Source organism: Podarcis tiliguerta (genome assembly GCF_965153285.1).
Source record: "Podarcis tiliguerta genome assembly, chromosome: 2".
NCBI lineage: Eukaryota > Metazoa > Chordata > Lepidosauria > Squamata > Lacertidae > Podarcis > Podarcis tiliguerta.
Genome location: NC_139535.1, coordinates 60,384,876 through 60,398,384, shown reverse-complemented (window position 1 = coordinate 60,398,384; position 13,509 = coordinate 60,384,876). Strand labels below are relative to the sequence as shown.

Genomic DNA, 13,509 nt, shown 5'->3' with positions numbered 1-13,509 from the left:
CAATATTGGTCATACCTGAATGTTTTGGGTCATAACCTGTAAGCAATATGCTGACAGTGCAGTTGAAAGAGGATTTTATATTTCCCACTATAGGCTATGTTTCTGAAGAGAGCTGGACCTACCTTCACAGGCTCTTCTCCTCCCAGGCTACCTGTACTCTGCCATGCAGCAATTGTTCATTATTGTAATGCAAGCAGCAAGCAGCCTATGATCTATTGACTCTCCTATAGTGCTTGATTTCCACAAGGAAGCCCATTGAATTTGATTGCTTGCTTAAGAGGCAAAGACAATCCTCATGAGTGGGAGCTGGCAAGCTGAGTTTCTTGGATTGTAGCAACGGCTTGGCAGGGGCTGTCTAAGATTTCGGTCTACTGTGGTGTGCTTAATTAGGAGGCTTCTCATTTAATAATAGAGAATAAGAAGCAGGGACTAATAAAATAACTACTCTGTTGCCCAGGTGGGGTGAATTTTATGGGCACAGGGAAGTGGAATAATTTCTCATTAGACAGGATAAGGGGGGGAAATAACCAGGGAAAGAAATTGTGAAGGTGATTGTGCACTATGATAGCAATTAAGCAGGAAACCCAATAGGTGCCAACTAAGCAGGTGATTTCTTTATTTTATTTTTCTGTTTCAACAACCAAAGAGAAGGATGTTTGTTAGAGTAATGGTTCCCAATTAGCTAAGTATTGTTTTTCAAAAGCTAAGCCTTTTGAAAATGTTGGTATCTCTATAGTAGTTTTTGTGATGTGAATAGTGCCACAGACCCCTGGGTGTGTTACACAGACCCTTTGGGGTCAGTGGACCACCAACTGGAAACTGGTATTAGAGGATTGTGTCTAAAGTGGCTTCAGTGGCAATGAACCCTTTTACTCCAGCCGATTCACCAGCTTTGGCTTTTTCCTGGACCAGGACAGCCTGCCACAGTTTTACATGTTCTGAAACCTCCCACCTCGATTACCGTAATGTGCTTTATACAGGGCTACTCTTGAAGGCAGCCTAGAAGCTGCAACTAGTGCAGAATGCTGTTGCTAAAGTGCAGACTGACACTTTAGTACATTACCATCTAATACATGACCTTTGGGATCTTCATTGGCTGCCCATACACTACCTGGCCCCATTTAAAGCGTTGATGTTGAAATATTAAGCTCAAAGGGTTTGGGTACCTGGTGGAGCACTTATAACAGTTTGCCCAGGCTTCAGGAATGGTCCTGTGAGCCAGTGTGGTGTAGTGGTTAAGAGCGGTGGACTCGTAATCTGGTGAACCGGGTTCGCTTCCCCACTCCTCCACATGGGTGACCTTGGGCTAGTCACACTTCTTTGAAGTCTCTCAGCCTCACTCACTTCAGAGTGTTTGTTGTGGGGGAGGAAGGGAAAGGAGATTGTTAGCCGCTTTGAGACCCCTTAGGGTAGTGATAAAGTGGGATATCAAATCCAAACTACTACTCTTCTTTTGCTTCTGCTTCTTTGCTGGTCAAGAGTGTCTCAGTGTTTGGGGAAGTAGGACATCTTGGTCATTGCACCCTAGCTGTGGAACTCCCTTCCCCAGAAGGTACAGATGGTTACATCCTTGAGCTTCCTTCACCATTTCAAACGTAATTGATTGCTGAGGCTTATGGTGGACTTGGTTAAGCCTGCTCTGGATCACAGGAGTGTTTGGGGAATCTGTTTTTTTTTTTTTACTTGCACATTGCGGTTTTCAACACCATATTATGTTGGTTGATGGTTTGTTTTATGGAGTGTTATCAGAAACTGCTTTGTGACCACAAGGTGGTGAAAAACAGTAGACAAATATTGGAAATAAATGATAAATAGGTTTGCTGTTCCTCTTGCCCTTCCTGTGATTCTGCTCCTGGCTCAAAAAGCTGTGTCTTCAGCTTTGCTTAGGGGGCCTGTATTTTTAAAACAAATGTTGGCAATCCATGTGCGATTGGCAGTAATTCTGACATCAGCATGTCCCCTTTTTTTGGCCTGCTGAGCACTGGCCTGGCCTTACTGCTTCTTGGGGATGGGCCTGTTTGCATTTGCAGGGAGAAGGCCAGATGGGTTGTGCATTCATAATTAGTGATTTCTTTTTCTCCTAGTTATAAAACACGGCAATATTTAAATTCATCGTTTGTGATTTTTTAAAAAATTGTCATCTCTTCTGCTTCTTATGTAGCAGAGAAATTCTATTTTGCATTAGCACAAGGGTTCCCACAAGCCAGCTACTTGGGGAAGTGGTCATAGCTCAGTGGCAGAGCATCTGCTCTGCATGCAGAAGGTCACAGGTTCGACCCCCGTCTAGAAGAGATTCTTGCCTACAGAGCCACTACCAGTCAATGGCCTGAGACAGCATAGGTTGGTTTCCTGTGTTATTCACACAGATAAATAACAGCAAAAGTCAGCATAGTCTGATAGGCTGCATATTTAGGAAACTTGAGTTCAAATTCTACCTTACCCACAGGCTCACTGGGTAGTCATGGCTAAAGTCATTGTCTCTGAGCCCCATCCTCAGCTCTCTTTCCTAAAATGGAACTGTGTCCTGAGAAGCTCACATAAGGGTTGCAAAGTGCTTTGAATATTTAAAGGGTTTGAATATTTAATTGTGACTACGAACTGAGATTAAAAATTGTGGAATTCATAAAGAAGATTAACAGCTAACACGCTAGAGGAAATGTAAAAACAATACTTCACAGAGATCCTTCCGTTTTAATAGGGAGGCCTGATTTAGCAGAAGTATTATTGCCCTTCTATTTATGAGGATTTCTTATGTGACCTTGGTCAAGCAAGTTAATGTACAGTCACTTGTGCTTCCATTGTGCTAAAATATATTATTGTAAATTGTCAGACACACTCAAGTACTTTGCCGAGGATTTGTATAGAGCTCCATCTGCTTTCACGGGAAGTTATTTCCTATTTTGCCCTGGAGCCTATAGAATTTCAGAGCAATAGTCATTAAACACACCAATATATGTCTGTAGTGAATATACAGTTCGTTTACATTCTAAACATTTTATGGAGAGGGTTCTAGAGATGTAAGAGCTCTCATTCTATGTAGTAGAAAAAATACATCAAAACTCCGCAGAAATGTAGCATTGTTTCTGCCCCTGAAACCTCAGGGTCTATTGGACTTTTTTGCTAGATATTCAGTGGCCCAGGGATAGACAACATGGGGCCCTCCATATGTTTTGGACTGCAACTCCCATCATCCTCTACCACTGGCCATGCTGAAAGGGGCTGATGGGAGGTGTGGTTTAAAACATCTGGAGGACACCACACTGGTTATCCCTGCAATAGTCACTTGGTAGGCCCTGATTATTTGGAAACATTCCTTTCTGGGGGTCATATGCCAGGGGTTGGTGGGGCCAGAGACATAAGTGTCCAGAGGAATAAATGTGAATATTTAGCCCCTTTGTCTGAGGCTTCCCAGCCCCTTCTGTAAGCTGTTGGAATATCTAAAACTGTATTCCATAACCATGCTCAGTCCTGTTTCGTCATCTTCTTCAGTTCTTTCTACCCTTTCAAAATGACAGCTCATTTCATGGTGAAGTTGAAAACAACAAGCACACACACACACAGATGACTCTCGTCCTCTCAATTCCCTGCTTCACAGCCTGGCGAGAAAATAAGGCACCATATGGAATGTCCAATAAATTCCTGACAACTTCATCTCTGAAAAGGTGGACAAGGGAACATGGGGATCTGCTATCCTTGACTTAATCCTGACCTACAAAGAAGAACAGACTGAAGAAATAGAAGTGGCAGGAACCTTGGGGGGGAGGTGGCTGTGTCCTCTTGGAAATGGTGACAGCAGGCGATGTGAAAACTCAGCATAGTCGGGCATATAATCTGAAACTCTGGACAATGGGCTTCAGAGAGCTCAGAGAAAAGTTGGATAGGATGCCATGGCTAGATATTCTGAGGGAGAAAAGCATTCATGAGGGATGGGTGGTTCTGAAGAGCAGAGGGGATGCTTGTCAGATCTGAAGATGACATGCATGAAACTTACAAGATGAAATTCCTCAGAGATGCATGTGAAGGAATCAAAGGCACAAATACAGGAGGGAGAAGATTTGGCTTGGCAGCAGTACATGTATAAGGGATCTGGGTGTCTTAGATTATCGTAAGCTGAAGATGAGCCGGTGGCATGACACAGCTGCTAAAAAAAAGTGAATGAAATCTCAGGCTGAATTGACAGGAGCTTAGTGTCCAGATCTTGAGAACGAATCATTCTGCTCTGTTCTGTGCTGGTCTTTTAAAGATGGACATGAGCAAACGAGTGTGTCGTCTGAAAGACAATTTCTAAGTGAAACAGTTGAATGAGTTAAATATAGAGAAGAGAAGAAAGGGAGACATGATAGCTGAATGGCTGATGGAGCAGATTTGTTCCAAAGCTGGACTCTAGAACCAACTTACAGGAAGAAGAAGAAGAAGAAGAGGAGGAGGAAGAGTTGTTGTTTGGATTTTATATCCTGCTTTATCACTACCCGAAGGAGTCTCAAAGCGGCTAACAATCTCCTTTCCCTTCCTCCCCCACAACAAGCACTCTGTGAGGTGAGTGGGGCTGAGAGACTTCACAGAAGTGTGACTAGCCCAAGGTCACCCAGCAGCTGCATGTGGAGGAGCCGAGACGCGAACCCGGTTCACCAGATTACGAGTCTACCACTCTTAACTACTACACCATACTGGCTCTTAGAAAGGAGAATAAGCTTCATGAAGGACAGGCTGCCTTGGGAAGTGGTGGGACCTTCTTCACTTGGTGTGTTTAAGCAGAGACTGGCCATGGATGATGTAGCTGCATCCCACATTGCAGACCCTACATTGAGCTTGGGATTAGATGATCTTCATGGTACCTTTCAATTCTATGATTCTATGGATCATTTGTCTGAGATCAGTAAATCAATCTCAACTACCTTGGTAAACCATATCACCTCATTACCCAGTAGCAGGGTGGGGATAGCTTAGTGTATTTAAGTTGCAAAACTGATGGCTTTCATAGTCCACCATATGCAATCTTGTGATTTCACAGAGCTTGCTACTTTCTCTGTCCCCCAAGACTGGAGAAAGCTGATCTCCTTGATAAATAACCGGAGCTATAAGCGTTGCAAACAAAATCATTTCAAAAAATGCTGATGGGCCAGGAATTCTGTTCAAGTTAATGCTTAAAGTGGGACATAAAGAACATTCATATGCCCATGTAAAAAGGCTTGAGAAGGTGGTGGTGTGAGAGGGGCTTGTTCCTTTTGAATGGCAATTGGATGTTCAAGATCATTGTTGGATGAAAGTCCTTCTGAAGCTGAAGGCCTCTTCCAGACTGTCAGAACTTTGTGGATGGGATTCAGCAGCATGCTAGCAAGCTCAGGTTGAGCAGTTGAAGTTGGTTTGGTGCCCTTGCAGAACAATCAGGCTACTCAAGAAAATCAGACATTTTACAGTAAGAAAAGTGATAGTGAAATGCATGGGAGAGAGTGGAATAATATTCACTTAATGTAAGATTGTGATTGATCTGCAAACAAATTCGAGTTAATGCTCTTCAGCTGCTCCCTCTAGGTCTGTGGTTTGGTCTGCCCTTTGAATTTTGAGGCCGCTTTGCAGTTACAAAGGAAATTGAACTTTGTGGTTCTAGAGGTGAGAATGGAGATTGCTTTAGCCATTTCCCCTCCGGCATGGTTTGAAGTTGGGCTGGGCCCTGGACATCCTGTGTCCTGATGAGGAGCTCCTACAGCTCCAGAGCAGTTAATATCCTGCTGCTAATGATTGCCATTGTTACCAATACCCACCGATGACCAATTCCCTGTGTTCTGTCTAGACCGCACTGCAACTGGCATCATTCCACTGTTACCGATGTCATTAGTGCAAGGGCAGACCAAAGCAAAATAATAAATAAATAAATATCAACCACCCGTATGAAAGTAATGCACAAAATGCTCACTGACATCTTGGCTCCCAAGATCGCTAACCCCCAAACCATGTAAAAGCATATTTTTTTTTGACATGTAATATACACTTTGAATGCAAAATGGTAAGCATGTATCTTTCTTCACTTTCTCCGGACCTGTGACTAATGGGTTTATAATTTGTGTGGAGACCTTCTTACTGTATTTGAAATATTATTGATTGCCCATTGCCTTGAGTGGTTTTTAGCAGAAAAGCAATGCATAAATTTCATAAATGAATAAATATCTTGCCAATAGGAAATGATATTACTGTAGAAAAAGAACACACAGGTGTGTGTGCGTGAGTGTGCGGGTGTTTATAAATACCAGTAACAGAAGCACAAAACTTCCAAAAGCATACACAAATCAATAAACTAGACCACCTTGATGCAAACCACGTCGTAAGGCATGGCTTTTCATTATCTGTACTGTAAATGATTTCCTGTGCCGCTTCCTTTGGAACAGGGAGCTTTCTCCATCAATCCAATTAAACTAGCCATTTATTTCAGAGCTGTTTTTATGCTCCAGCCCAGCACCATGGATCTGTATGGTTGACAAGAGATCATGCGTCATTTTCCTTTGAAATCAAGAATGTTGCCTGCTACAAGAGAGAGTGCTTTGGTGGGAAGGGGGATGGGGATGGGGGAGCAGACATCTGCAGGGCACCACAGCACTGGCTACTCCCTGCACCTTAGCATCTGCCACCTGAGGCAGCTGCCTCTCTTTGCTTCATCGCAGGGCCGACCCTGTTACTAGTGACCTTTGAGAGGAAGGACAGGATATAAATTTAATAAATAAAGAAGAAGCAACCAGCATTCTAGGACTGAAGACAACTTGCAGTCTTGACTTGAGAGCCAGCCTGTGTAACAGATTAATATAACCTTTGCCGATCAGGCACAGAGGAAAGCATAATTCATACTTCCTAAGAGCTAAATTTGCATTAACGACAGTTCTGTCATCTATCAAAGCTTTTACAGAATCAGTAGTGAAATGCCTGTCATGATGACGGCAGGGAAGGTGGAAGAAGGTCAGGTGAATTGTGTTGTGGCCCCCTTTAGCACAAGCCAACAGTTGCCTACTCTAGGGGTTAAGGAGAGAGGTTTTGCTTCCCCCGCCAGTTGTTTTCTGGATTGCATCCTACAAAACTGAGTAGGAACTACTGGTGGGTGAAGGACAAAGCATTGGTTTGCATTAAGGAAGTGGGATGGGATGACACCTGCCATCAGCACCAGATATCCTTGGACAGCTCCCAGATCCTGGGCAAGGTCGGCTGGCACTTACTCTGGCCCTGCTTTCTGGGTCTGCAAGCCCAATCAATTTCCTGCAATACCTCTGGAGATGCATCATTCCAGGGCACTGTGGGGAACTTAAATGGCCACCTACTGCTCCTACAGCCACTGCCAGGTAAACTTGCCAACATAGCCATAATCCCACCAGAGGACCCTTTACCAAGGGCCCTGTGAAGCCTGGAACTAACTCTGGGTAAGATGCCAACACACTTCCCCTCAGTCTACACAATGCCAGGCATAAGAGATAGGCTCGCTACCATCCCCAACTTTGTATCTGTAGCTTTTTGTGAATGATGTGACCTGGGTTGTTGAGATGGTGTTCCAAATGGTATTCTTAGATATACCGAGTTATGGCTGGGCAAGTTAATTGTTTATGAGCTGGCTGTGATGCAGAAGCTCATCTCCCTGCTACAAAAGCAATGGTCTGGTGTTGACAGGCAGAGAGATTCAAACATAGCCTTGGGTAGAATGCTCTCCTTGCGTCTCACCCTCAACAAGGGTTAGAATGATCTGCCAATTTCATTTCTCATTTTCCCAACCCGTTCTCCACATTTCTGCAGCAAATTGCATTTTTTTTTTTTAGAAAGGATTGCTCAACATTTTTCTGTTAATTTCTAATTATTACATTTTTTCCTGAAGTTTTGACTAATGCACACATTTTTGCAAGCGATTTCTCATAATATAATTCATTTTTATAAACATTTATAAACATTGATTGAAGAACTGGATCACAAAATTCAGATATGTGGAAATTTTGAAGTATCACCATGCTTCCGTTCTCATACTATTTTGGGAAGTGCAAATTTGACAAATTCTGCTGCTGAGGGAAGTTGGAAATGGCTTCCTCCATATTTCTGTTTTCTTTAGTGCTGAAAACAGTCTACCTCCATTCTGTTGCTATTTTCTTGGGGTAATTCAAGTTCATACCAGAAATTTAGGTGTGTCCAATGAAAGTGTCTTGAAGCAATCTCTCACTCTATTGGAAGAAATCCATGAAAAACCAAAACCCCAAACAAAACAAAAACCAGACTTTTTGCAGATAGGAAAGTGACAGGGAATGCACTGAAAAGTGTGGGATGAACAGATGATTCATAGGGAGACCCGTGAGCACCCTGTAAATGCACCAGGATGAATCCTCACTGCCACATTACCACTCTATAAACAAATGTGAACAAATGCTCTATAGTCTTATCAGATCAAGAGGAATGCCGCTAACCACATATTCAATTAAGAGTTAAAGTCCCGATTAGGGCTATGCCAAGCCCCTAGTTCACCCCAGGGTGAGTGCATGCACACACATGCATACATAGGGCAAGGGGTGCCAACTTGAATAAGTTGGTACTTATTGGTAAGTTGGTAAGCCCTGCCCTATGACACATGCATCAACTATTTTATTGGGGGGCCCAAAGGGACCTCAGCCCATGGAGTTGGCTCCTGCGTATAGGGCACACACAATAAAGCTCTGTATTCTCTAAACCGGGTGTGGGGGACATTTGGCCCTCCACATATTGCTGGACTACAACTCCCATCATCCCTGACTACTAGCCATGCAACATCTGAAGGGCTAAACGTTCCTCACAGCTGCTCTACTCTGACTAGTGGTGGCTGTTTAGGGTTTGGGATTTTTGCACAGTCCTATCTAGAGATGCTGGGGATGAGACCTACATGCTCATCATGTAGGGGAAAGTTATAGTCTTGTAGAACTTAATGAAAAGGAGATTTCATTTCTATACCACCCTATACCCAAAGGTCTCAGGGTGGTTCACATAAAATATAAAATACATACAAAATACATAAAACCAAAACAAAACCAGCAACCCAATAGAAGAAACCCCCCCCCCAAAGAGCCAGCATTTTAGATCTTATGGCCAGCATGACTTAACCGCTTCTGGCTCAATGGGACACCAGAGCTAACTAAAACAGAATCCAGAGCGCTCATAAGCCTGCAGTTTAGATCAGCATCCCCCTGTCTTCATTTAACAAAAGGGTGGCATGGCAGAGGCTGTTTGTATTGCTGCTGAGCCTGTAATGGCGGTTTCGTCTGCATGCACAGAAGCTGCCTTGCCAATATTGAACTACCTGCTTTGCTTCATAAAGCTTTCCAGGCTACCTTGAGTAATGAAGGTGCTATTAAAAAAGAAGAAGAAGAAGAAGGGGGTGGGAGAGAAGAGCCATGTTCTATTCAGGAATGGGGTGTGTGCGCACGCCAGGACTACCGAAGGCGCATTGGCAGAGATCTGTGAGATTCCGTTATTGCTTTAAGAAGGACGTTTGCAGATCTGAGTGTGGGCGCATTGCGGGTACTTGGCAGATTTATGAGGTGGCCTGTGACTAGAGATACAGTGGTATGGTGAGTCGCGTTGGCTGGTGTATATTTTGAATAGCTGGAGTCTAAATCAGTCCCCAGGAGCACCAGACTCTTCCAATATAAGAAAACCAAAGCAGCAGTACTTGCATACCAATGTAAAACCCTGTGTTTTGCTCACCTTTGCTTGCAGTAATATGCTTTGTCAGTGCAAACTGGAGCTGTGGCAGAGAGCACTTCTCCCTCTTCCATCCCACCTTTCACTGTGGATTGATTTACCCTTTCCTAGCATGCCTAATTTATCTGTAACGAAGTCATTATAGAACAGAAAGCAGAAAGGGTGAAGTAGCTCTCTCTCTCTCTCTCTCTCTCTCTCTGTGTGTGTGTGTGGATAGATAGATAGATAGATAGACAGATAGATAGATAGATGATAGATAGATGATAGATAGATGATGGAGTGATTGTGTCTGGCAGCAGCCCTCATTTCCCTATGTGGGATGAAATGGATGCTGCTTATGTGCAAGATGTCTATACAACTGACGTGATATAGTGTGCTCAGAAACTGCAGTGCCTGTGCAATATCTGATAATGAGGCAGGGAAGGTACAGGTGGGAACACAACATCAACCAAGGGTATCAAACATAGGGCCTGGCAGATCTTGAGACATGTGTCACATAGATTTTTTTTCTCTTTAAAAACCACCAGTTTTAGTTAGAAGTCCTAGTTAGATTGCAGGAGCATCAGTCCAGCAATGGATTTTCTTCTTCTGGAAAAATCTCAAAAAAAGGAACACACACACACAAATTAGTTTCTGTAAATAAACTCATATATGAGCAACAATTAATCCTCCCTTTTCTCTACTGTTTTGGACCCCTTGTTTCAGAGGGCAACGCACATAAGGACACAACCGAGCTGAAATGTTATCTTTGCATTTACTAATAATTTTCAGGATGTAATAGCTTGTATTCTTACCATGTGGGAGCACATCTGCAAGTTTACTTTGCCATACCAAAAGAGAAGGGATTTCAGGGAATGATTCTCCTGATAATAATAAATATGTTTATTTCCTAAACCAAAAACGTCTGCCTTCGTCTACTTCGTAGAGAGAATACAACTTTAGTATTTCATGTAGGCGGGGGGGGGGGGGACCCTCACAAAATTCTCAACAGCAGGTTTCATGAGTCTTCTGCAGCTGCTGTGGATCTCCATGGGCTGAAAACTGCCTGAGGGAAAAGGAAGGCATGCTGGCAACCCCTTTGCCTTTGGTGCATGTTTTGCAAGTCTTCCATAAGGTTGAGGGAGAACTGAAGCCGGATGCTTCCTGTACTCCTGGAGCCTTCAGAACTTCAGAGGTTCAGCCTTCAATTCATGGAGGACTGTAAAGAAGGGGAAGGATTTTTTTTTTTTAAAAAAATAATTTTATAAGATGTGTGTCCTTGTTTCTCAATCTGACCCTTTTACATGGTTTTGCATGTTTGGTGGTATTTTATGCATTGTGACTGGCCATTATTTTTATTGATTATAGTTTAGTGATTCTTTATTGCAAAGGTTAAGTTTAAACTGTTTAATTATTTGCTCTTCTAATTTTATTGTTTACTATTATATTCTAATGGATTATTAAATACTGCTTTATTTGATATAGCTTTATTTTAAAGTTAGGTTTTTATTTTGACTTTTTTTGGGTAACGGTTCATATTGTGTATTTTTTTGAAATAATTTTTCTTTGATTTTGCAAATATAAATTTATAGCAAAACCAAATACATATCCATATAGAGAGATTTCTCTGAATCTCAAGACTTTCCCCCGCTCCCCACATGGGTCCTATTTTCAATGTTTTCAACTGCATATTATTTCATAGTCTATATTTTATATCTAGTCATATTGTCCATAGTATTTGTTACATTACAAGTGGAATTAAAATCCTGCTAATGTTTTCATCTGCTTACAGTGGTCTCCTAAGTAAATTATAATTTTTCCCATTTATAATCCCCCCCCCATTGTAATGGATCATATTGTTATTAGGTTTGTAATCTTTGCTGCCTATTTTGTTGTTTCTTCAGCTTGTAAACCACCCTGTGTAGTAATATAGAAAGGCGGTATACAAATTAAAAATGCCCCTGTGGCTCTGGGCACAGAGAAGCAACTGAACACGTTTTTCTCCCTTGCCAATATTATATAAATATACATGCTAGGTTTATCCTGACAATAAAAAAAATAAAATTTCCAGGACACACAGGGAAATTCTATATCTCCTTATTGCTCCAAGATATAAATCCTGATATAACATATTCAGTTGCGAGATATTGTGCTGCTATGATTGGCATATGTCAGAGGTCTAAAAGTGAAAGTTTGATTTACATGTTTTATGTGTTTTTATCTTATGCTAGTTTACTGTAATTGAGTGAATGAGGCTGTGTACACTCTGCTTCCGCAGTTGCCTTATTGCCTATCTAGCATGTTTTATTTATGCATGGAGGTGTTTTTACCTTATGCTGGTCTATGGCCGTAATAAAGATTTGGATTGGATTGGGAAATTAAAATTGAAATGAAAAAAACGAAACGAAATGAAATGAAGGAAGCAAGGGATAGGGCTTGCCAGCATACCAACACTCTCCCTTGTACAGTATTAATTGCATGAAGTAACAGAACACCTGACTAGGGCTATGGAACAGGGCAGTGGTGGACATGGGACTTCAGCAGTGCCCTCTGCGATGCCAGAATACCACCTCCTGCCTTCTGTTGCTCATCTTTGTTGCAGTCTCCCCTGCAGCACTCCCCAGCTCAGCCCCCAGTGCAGGCAAACTGGTTGCACTCCCCTAAAGCCGCCTATGCGAATCAAATTGCTGCACTTCAGATGTTATGAATCGCAACTCCCACCATCCTTAATGGTCTTGCTGGCTGGGGTGGATGGGAGTTGGAGTCCACAGGGGGCGGGGTGAGCGGCGAGCATCCCAGGGGGGCGTGGCGGTGATGTCACTCCACTCAGAGATGACACCTAGGGCACACCACACACCCCCCGCACCCACTTCCTCTGCCAGTGGGGGTCCACAACATCCAGAGGGCCCCTTTGGGCTATGCTGGTGGTGAAATTTCCATTTATCGCATGAAACAACTGTCAGACATGCAGATGGACGCAATGGGACATAATGGACGTAATGGGATCAATTGCCCATCAGAATTGCCCATGCACGGGAACAGCTCTGAACACACCGACATCATTTTAAGCACATGGGAACTGCTCTCCCAGAGCTACAATTCCCAACACCTCTAATTCTTTGAGGAAACCCACATTCTTTAAATGTGGATGCCGCCCAAGTTGGCATCTGATGAAGAGTTTGGATTTGATATCCCGCTTTAGCACTACCCGAAGGAGTCTCAAAGCGGCTAACATTCTCCTTTCCCTTCCTCCCCCACAACAAACACTCTGTGAGGTGAGTGGGGCTGAGAGAGTTCAAAGAAGTGTGACTAGCCCAAGGTCACCCAGCAGCTGCATGTGGAAGAGCAGGGAATTGAACCCGGTTCACCAGATTATGATTCTACCGCTCTTAACCACTGCACCACACATAACATTTCATGAATTCTCCCCTTTCTCTGTTTCTCGCTTGCCTCCTCAGGGACCAGCCCTTACGACTTGCCTTGACCCTTCCACTTGCCAGAGGTAAATGTGGAACAGCAGCTTCTTGGGAACGCGATTCAGAAAGCTCTGGAAAACAAGGTGACTCAACAGAAAGAAATGAAGTGGAAAGCTCTAAGTGGCAGGTCATGGCTGTCTTAAGCATAAGTGGGGTTTTTCAAGAGCAGTGGGATAATCAGTCAGTGCTTCTCCTGTGAGCTTCAATTATACTAACAGAGATATAACCTGGAGTGATGCAAGCTGTATGGAAATGTGAATAACCAGTGCAGGATGACCTTCTTTTCCAGGGAACAAATACATTAACCCCAGTTCCATCTGGCAAAAAAGAGAGAGTGAGCACTGCCTCTTCTCCACTTGCTTTT

The 13,509-nt window shown here is 43.0% G+C and overlaps 1 long non-coding RNA gene across 2 annotated transcripts in view; it reads left to right on the top strand.

Moving 5' to 3' along the window:
* Positions 1-13,509, top strand: part of LOC310669868 — a 126,350-nt gene that overhangs the window by 94,878 nt on the left and 17,963 nt on the right. The window contains exon 3 of one of the 2 annotated variants that reach the window (XR_014507439.1): positions 13,128-13,228. The exons of the other annotated variant lie outside the window; for it this stretch is intronic. This is a non-coding gene — a long non-coding RNA (uncharacterized lncRNA). The remainder of the gene's footprint in view (positions 1-13,127; positions 13,229-13,509) is intronic. 2 annotated transcript variants of the gene reach the window in all.